Source organism: Coregonus lavaretus (assembly GCF_964263955.1).
Source record: "Coregonus lavaretus genome assembly, chromosome: 2".
Classification (NCBI taxonomy): Eukaryota; Metazoa; Chordata; class Actinopteri; order Salmoniformes; family Salmonidae; genus Coregonus; species Coregonus lavaretus.
Genome location: NC_139989.1, coordinates 10,041,919 through 10,050,834, shown reverse-complemented (window position 1 = coordinate 10,050,834; position 8,916 = coordinate 10,041,919).

Genomic DNA, 8,916 nt, shown 5'->3' with positions numbered 1-8,916 from the left:
TTTGCATTACAAATTTGGCAAACTGTTATAATTTTCATGAAACACATTTAAAGACTTCACTCAAACCATTATGAGGCATGTTGTAGAACTTATTTTTTAGAAGATTATGATTCTTACCAGTTGTTGGTTACCCCTTGAATACGTTTGGTAGAAATAATTTATACTGAAAATGAAACTGACATACAAATACCAATATCAGTCAACTGACCAGTTATGTGTGGTTATAAATATTTTTAGGTCCTATAATGATTATCTTTGGCCTCCTCTGCCTCTATATGCTTACCTCCAGGATGTCCGGTGCCTTGTATCTCCCCCTGGTCTGTCTCCCCTGGTCTCCATCACTCTTTATAAAGACTATTACTCAGCCGTATATGGAGATGGGCTATGTCATGACATAAATTAGACAGCTTATTTCAAAATATCTGTATTTGGGGCTAGAGGTGTATACCTCTTTGACCTATCAGGCTGGTTGTAACAACAGGCTATTCCAGGGTGGACAGAGGATGCATTGAAAGCATTCCCCATGTTGTTTTACTTCTGAGTTTCTTATTTTGAGGTAGATTTGGATTGACAATAGCAAGCAGCAGGTCTTTACAGCTTCTTGGATGTACTTTCTTAGTGTACCATTAGTCCCAAAATGCTGAAAGATAAGTTACAATATCCTGATTTAATTTCATAACCTGTTTTCAGATAGTTATTTCAGTTTTTATGGACTTGAATGGTGTGTAATTGGATGTACAGCATAATGCAGTATGATTATCATTGACATATGTCATCACATATTATTTATTCATCAGAGATGTTTGGAATAAAGTTTGACTCCTCTAATGTTCACTGAAGGTGAGCATAGAGAAGCTCAAGGACATTCGTACATTAATAGATACATGTGATTACATTTCCTGAGTACTTTCCTCTTGAAAAAGTTATAATAACCTGTGTAATGTGATGGCTAATGTGTTTAGAGTAACCTATGTAGAATACTTAATAAGGAGTTGAGCCTAAGGGCATAAGGTCTTTGATTTGTAGTAACACTCTCTTAAAGGTCGAGATAGCTGTCAATGCATTAGTGTAAAGCTGTCTACAAGCTGTCAACAAGGTGGTAATAAGTAGTTGTCATCGCCAGAGAGAGTTCCCCTCCTTAAAGACCTGTGCAGGGGGCATAGAGGTGCCTTACAACTTAACACCTCGGATCTACCTTCAGCCGTGGTGTTACCTAATTAGCTTCCAGAGCTGAATATATCACATGCTACTCAATGACACTGTTAGGGGTCCAATTCCCAGCTGTCGTGTGTGTGTGTGTGTGTGTGTGTGTGTGTGTGTGTGTGTGTGTGTGTGTGTGTGTGTGTGTGTTAATATGTGATTGGAGGGGAAACATTTGTAGATTTGAATAAAAAAAATGCCTGCATGAACCTACACTCCACCACGTAAGTATTTGGACAGTGAAGCTAAAACTTTTCATTTGGCTCTATACTCAAGCATTTTGGATTTGAGATCAAATGTTTCATATGAGGCGACAGTACAGAATGTCACCTTTTAATTGATGGTATTTTCATAAATATCTCTATTATCGTTTAGAAAAGAAAGTACTTTATGTTTCTAGTCTCCCTGTTTGAAGGTGTCATAAGTATTTGGTCAAATTCACTTACATGTTAATTAAAGTAGTCAAAGTTTAGTATTTGGTCCTAAAAATAGCCATTCAACCAGTTTAGAAAAAACTGAACATTCTTCTCCATTGCACTCCTTTGTACCGGTCAAGGGTGCCAATATATTTGACCGCATCTGTAGCTAGTTAGCTGCTGTTATTCTACATCTAAACATATGAATACTTCTATTCACTTCTATAACACTTCTATAACAGTCTATTTTAGGCTTAACCTTTGTTTATACGTCGTCAGTCTGCTTGTGTTATGAGCACTGTCTGTCAGACTGAAGGAATGATGGCTGGGCACCTTACCACTGTTCAGCTGTTGAAACATGTAATCTGACCCTCCGATGGGATTTAAAGACTGTACTATCATTAGAATATCCATGCACCTGTTCTGACTGGAAGGTCATAGAGAACTCAACTCATGTCAGCTGATGATAATTTCCAAATTCATAAGCATGACCTGATGTGCTCCTAAGTTTAACATTTTAGGAGCACACAAATACATTTAGGAGCACAATGAAAATTATTAGAGGTAGTGTTTTAATGCTAAGAATTGTCGGCAATTACAAAATACAGGGTTAAGGAGCACCAGAAATAAACATTGTTAAGATTGATAATATAGCCTACATTAGGCCTATATGAATCCTAGCTACTTTTGAAGCAAATGTCCTGAATAAGCGAGTAGTTTTAGAACTGCCCATGACATGGTTTATGAATGTAAAATGCGTCCTGTCAATAGAAAGAAAAAGAAAACGCTATGGCTCATAACTTTGGAACGGTTTGAGCTAGAAACAAGCCGTTTTCTCTGTAGTAATTGTTCTATATACTACTCAGAGGTTGAGGTACAACGAAGCCTAATCATTACAACAATCATTATCTGGGTGGGGGGTTTTCTAGGCGCACTGGTGCTCCCAAATAACAATTCCAGGTCGCAGAGTAAAATATTTAGGAACATATGTGACCATTTGCAATATAAAGCCTTGGTATCTGTCTATAGAAAGTGGAGAACATTATTACTACCTTCACTGAACCAAATAATAAAAACCAAATATCTACACACGACAGACCGCTCAGTGTATTTTGATTTCAAGATATATTTTACACATTTTCAAGCTGACAGAATTAGGAATTTGCAGACTAGCTAAAGATGCGCTGGGTCAAAGGTTACTTTTCAAAATGCCTGTGCTGCTGAAAATAAAAATGGTTTATGTGAAAAACTCTCGCAGGGTGACGCCAAGTGGCAAGTTTGTTTGCAGTCATCTAAAAATAAGCTATAAAATGAAATGCATAGTTTTGAAATATGCCCCTGACAGTGTAGTTGTGTCCACTTTGCAGCACTTAAAAAATCCTGTGCTGGAGCGCAGGGAGATTTAAATCAGCCCAACTGTAGCTTTCTACAGGACATGTGGCTAGCTACATGTGTTTATTGACAGGCCAGGTGGCTAGCTACATTTGTTCATTGACATGCTAATTGTTTACTCTGTCCCACTGATATTTTCAGATTTTGAATAGTAGACAGTTATGCAGAATTAATCAATCACACTGTGTTACTTTTGTAGGGGGTCAAACATGCAAACTACACAATATAGTTTGCTTTCCCTTTAGTGTTCCTGACTGTTGGAAAGTGCTGCACTATGCCTTACTAACAATTAACAGGATGACATAAGTGTCCTGTTTGGACGCAGGCAGTTACTGTGTGGTATTTACCTTATTTGTATCAATCATCAATCTCTCCCCCCCCCCATGTGACTCACTGATGCAGGTCCAGCCTCTTGCATTGGGAGAATTCCTGTCTGGGACAGCAAGCATGACCACACACAAGAGATGGTCAGAAGTTAACACTCTTTGGTAGCATTAAATTTAACACAATTAAAATATTTATTGGATTCATTTAGCACAAATAAAATACTTTTTTTGACTGTGCAAGTTTTTAGTATTAGAACTGTCATCTTTACAGTATGGCATGGTCTCTGTGATGTAATGGAGGATAAACACAGTTTACACACTTATTTTGTGAATAGGGTTTCAGCAACTTTATTTTATTGTCTAGGTTAGTCTCATTTAGATAACAATTAGGCAATATCTGATATATTGCAATATCTGCAATCAGAATCAGGGTCGCAGTGCGAAGTCAAGTGCAGTGCAATAGTTCTTTATTTGCTTATGTTTTAATCCTGACCTGAAGTGTTCTGTAAGATTTTTGATGACACTTTAAAATGTATGTTTCTACTGTACCTCATTAAACTGTTCTGTTGAATTTTCTTTATCTGATGTTGATAGGGTTTTCAAACGAATATCAGTGAACCAAGCTACTAGCCCAAACAACATCATTAACCATGATCTGAAATCATGTCATAAGGAATTATCAGGTGTGTTCTGTGAGCTGTTCAATCCCTCCCTGAGTACCAGCTTTGTGGCAATTTTGTAATTATAATTATTTTGGCAATTCAAGTTTTATCTCATTGCTGCCAGGTGGGGTGGTGCCCGAGCGCCCTTTAGAACAAGGTTTGAGACATATAGTGCTTTCAGAAAGTATTCACATCCCTTGACCACATTTTGTTGTGAGATTCCACTGCAACTCCACTGCTGCTGACCGCAAGGCTCTACAGAGGGAGGTATGCTCAGCCAAACACACCATTGGGGGAACACTGCCTGCCCTCCAGGACACCTACACTCTACGAAAAATAGAGTTCCAAAAGGGTTCTTCGGCTGTCCCCATAGGAGAAACCTTTTTGGTTCCAGGGAGATTTATTTTTGGTTCCATGTTGAACCCTCTGGGGAATGGGATCTACATGGTACCCAATAGGGTTCTACCTGGAACCGAAAAGGGTTCTTCAAAGGGTTCTCCTATGGGGACAGCAGAAGAACCCTTAAAGGTTCTAGATAGCACCTTTTTTTCTAAGAGTGTACAACACCAGGTGTTGCAGGAAGGCCAAGCAGATAAAGGGCCTCAGCCACCCGAGCCAAGGCCTGTTCCCACGGCCTGTTTACAGTTGTAAATATGTATATATTATTATTTTAATTATTGTTTTCATTCACGTCTCTTTTTGACCTGCACCGTTGGAGCTCATAGCATAGGAATTTCACTTTAGCCTGCAATTACATCTGCGACCCTGTGCATGTGATTAAAAAACTCTAATCTAATCTAAACTATAGAAGTACCTGCCCTGAGACCACCTTCATCAAATACTTGGATGACACGTTTATTCTTGACACATTCAATTTTGGAAAGTTTGACCTCTGGTGTAAGAAGAACATCCTTGAACATCCAAAGACCTCTTGCAAGAGGGGAGAAATACATTAATTTGGATCAAATACACATCTACTGAATAATCAATATGTAATAGTACTTCCTTAAGGGTGTAGTTTTCAGGTCTTTACCTCTTAAAACCAAGAGAGCCACTAACAGTTTTTTACCGGCATCAGTTTGGCTGTTACTGTACATCTGTTATATGTTTACTATAGTTTTGCTACAACTGAAGTTCCTTCTGCGAAACATAAAGTGATTCTATTTTATCTGTCTTTTTATTCCTTGTAGGCCTAAGTTTTTCCTCAATTTGATGTTACATTTTACTTCTCATCTCTTGCTTATTCCTTTTGCTTTCTTCCCTCTGCACAGCAGCATATTTCAAAGTATCGTATCTGATAGTTGTCTCCATGTGTCCTTAACTCTGAATTGAACCAAATATAGGCCTCTATGTATGTAAAACAATTCTTGTTTTTTTACATCATTGCCATGGGACATCATAATGGCCAATAATTGTATATTTCTGGTTAAGGTAAAGACAGATCACCCAAATTACAACCAGCTGAAGATGTACACTACCATTCAAAAGTTTGGGGTCACTTAGAAATGTCCTTGTTTTTGAAAGAAAAGCCATTTTTTGTCCATTAAAATAACATCAAATTGATCAGAAATACCGTGTAGACATGGTTAATGTTGTAAATGGCTATTCTAGCTGGAAACGTCTGATTTTTCATGGATATATCTACATAGGCGTACAGAGGCCCATTATCAGCAACCATCAATCCTGTGTTCCAATGGCACATTGTGTTTGCTAATCCAAGTTTATCATTTTAAAAGGCTAATTGATCATTAGAAAACCCTTTTGCTATTATGTTAGCACAGCTGAAAACTGTTGTGCTGATTAAATAAGCAATAAAACTGGCCTTCTTGAGACTAGTTGAGTATCTGGAGAAACAGCAATTTTGGGTTCGATTACAGGCTCAAAATGTCCAGAAACAACTTTCTTCTGAAACTCGTCAGTCCATGTGAGAAATTGCCAAAAAACGAAAGATCTCCTACAACGCTGTTTCCTACTCCCTTCACAGAACAGTGCAGACTGGCTCCAACCAGAATAGAAAGAGGAGTGGGAGGCCCCGGTGCACAACTGAGCAAGAGGACAAATACATTAGAATGTCTAGTTTGAGAAACAGATGCCTCACAGGTCCTCAACTGGCAGCTTCATCAAATAGTACCCGCAAAACAGTGAAGGGGCGACTCCTTCTAGGCAGAGTTGCAAAGAAAAAGCCATATCTCAGACTGGCCAATAAAAAGAAAAGATTAAGATGGGCAAAAGAACACAGACACTGGAAGATTGGAAAAAAGTGTTATGGACAGACGAATCGAAGGTTGAGGTGTTCGGATTACAAAGAAGAACATTTGAAAAGATGATGGAGTGCTTGATGCTATCTGTCAAGCATGGTGGAGGCAATGTGATGGTCTGGTGCGTAATGTGCGCGTAATGTCACGATCGTCGGGGAGAGAGGACCAATGCGCAGCGTGGAATGTGAACATCCTTTAATTATTATGATCACACGAACAAAACAACAAACGATAACGAAACGTGAAGTCCTTGGCTACAATATAAACCATACGGAACAAGAAACCACACCAAATGAATGCCTAACGGCTACCTAAGTATGGCTCCCAATCAGAGATAACGAGCTACAGCCGTCTCTGATTGGGAGCCACCCTGGCCAACATAGAAATACAAAACTAGACTATCACACTAGCACACAAAACACAAAGAAACAACACACCCTGGCTCAACATAACAGAGTCCCAGAGCCAGGGCGTGACAGTGGTAAAGTGGGAGATTTGTACAGGGTAAAAGGGATTTTGCAACACCATACCATTTTTTTTATTTCACCTTTATTGAACCAGGTAAGCCAGTTGAGAACAAGTTCTCATTTACAACTGCGACCTGGCCAAGATAAAGCAAAGCAGTGTGATAAAAACAATAACACAGAGTTACATATGGGGTAAACAAAACATAAAGTCAAAAATACAACAGAAAATATATATACAGTGTGTGCGAATGTAGTAAGTTATGGAGGTAAGGCAATAAATAGGCCATAGTACAAAATAGTTACAATTTCGTATTAACACTGGAAAGATAGATGTGCAAAATATGATGTGCAAATAGAGATACTGAGGTGCAAATTAGCAAAATAAATAACAATATGGTGATGAGGTAGTTGGGTGGGCTAATTTCAGAAAGGCTGTGTACAGGTGCAGTGATCAGTAAGCTGCTCTGACAACTGACGCTTAAAGTTAGTGAGGGAGATAAGAGTCTCCAGCTTCAGAGATTTTTGCAGTTCGTTCCAGTCATTGGCAGCAGAGAACTGGAAGGAATGGCGGCCAAAGGAGGTGTTGGCTTTGGGGATGACCAGTGAGATATACCTGCTGGAGCGCAGACTACGGGTGGGTGTTGCTATGGTGACCAGTGAGCTAAGATAAGACAGGGATTTGCCTAGCAGTGATTTATAGATGACCTGGAGCCAGTGGGTTTGGCGACGAATATGTAGTGAGGGCCAGCCAACAAGAGCGTACAGGTGACAAAACAGATGGCACTGTGATAGACTACATCCAATTTGCTGAGTGGAGTGTTGGAGGCTATTTTGTAAATGACATCGCCGAAGTCAAGGATCGGTAGGATAGTCAGTTTTACGAGGGCATGTTTGGCAGCATGAGTGAAGGAGGCTTTTTTTGCGAAATAGGAAGCCGATTCTAGATCTAACTTTTGATTGGAGATGCTTAATGTGAGTCTGGAAGGAGAGTTTACAGTCTAACCAGACACCTAGGTATTTGTAGTTGTCCACATACTCTAGGTCAGACCCGCCAAGAGTAGTGATTCTAGTCGGGTGGGCGGGTGCAAGCAGCGTTCGGTTGAAGAGCATGAATTTAGTTTTACTAGTGTTTAAGAGCAGTTGGAGGCTACGGAAGGAGTGTTGTATGACGTTGAAGCTCCTTTGGAGGTTTGTTAACACAGTGTCCAATGAAGGGCCAGATGTATTGTGTGTCGTCCGCATAGAGGTGGATCCGAGCGTCACCAGCAGCAAGAGCGACATCATTGATATACACAGAGAATAGAGTCGACCCAAGAATTGAACCCTGTGGCACCCCCATAGAGACGGCCAGAGGTCCAGACAACAGGCCCTCCGATTTGACACATTGAACTCTATCTGAGAAGTAGTTGGTGAACCAGGCGAGGCAGTCATTAGAGAAACCAAGGCTATTTAGATTGCCAATAAGAATGCGGTGGTTGACAGAGTCGAAAGCCTTGGCCAGGTCGATGAAGACGGCTGCGCAGTACTGTCTTTTATCGATCGCGTTTATAATATCGTTTAGGACCTTGAGCGTGGCTGAGGTGCACCCATGACCAGCTCGGAAACCGGATTGCATAGCGGAGAAGGTACGGTGGGATTCGAAATGGTCGGTGATCTGTTTGTTAACTTGGCTTTCAAATACTTTCGAAAGGCAGGGCAGGATGAATATACACAGTGGGGAGAACAAGTATTTGATACACTGCCGATTTTGCAGGTTTTCCTACTTACAAAGCATGTAGATTGTAGACCTGCACAAGGCTGTAGACCTGCACAAGGCTGGGATGGGCTACAGGACAATTGGCAAGCAGCTTGGTGAGAAGGAAACAACTGTTGGCGCAATTATTAGAAAATGGAAGAAGTTCAAGATGACGGTCAATCACCCTCGGTCTGGGGCTCCATGCAAGATTTCACCTCGTGGGGCATCAATGATCATGAGGAAGGTGAGGGATCAGCCCAGAACTACACGGCAGGACCTGGTCAATGACCTGTAGAGAGCTGGGACCACAGTCTCAAAGAAAACCATTAGTAACACACTACGCCGTCATGGATTAAAATCCTGCAGCGCACGCAAGGTCCCCCTGCTAAAGCCAGTGCATGTCCAGGCCCGTCTGAAGTTTGCCAATGACCATCTGGATGATCCAGAGGAGGAATGGGAG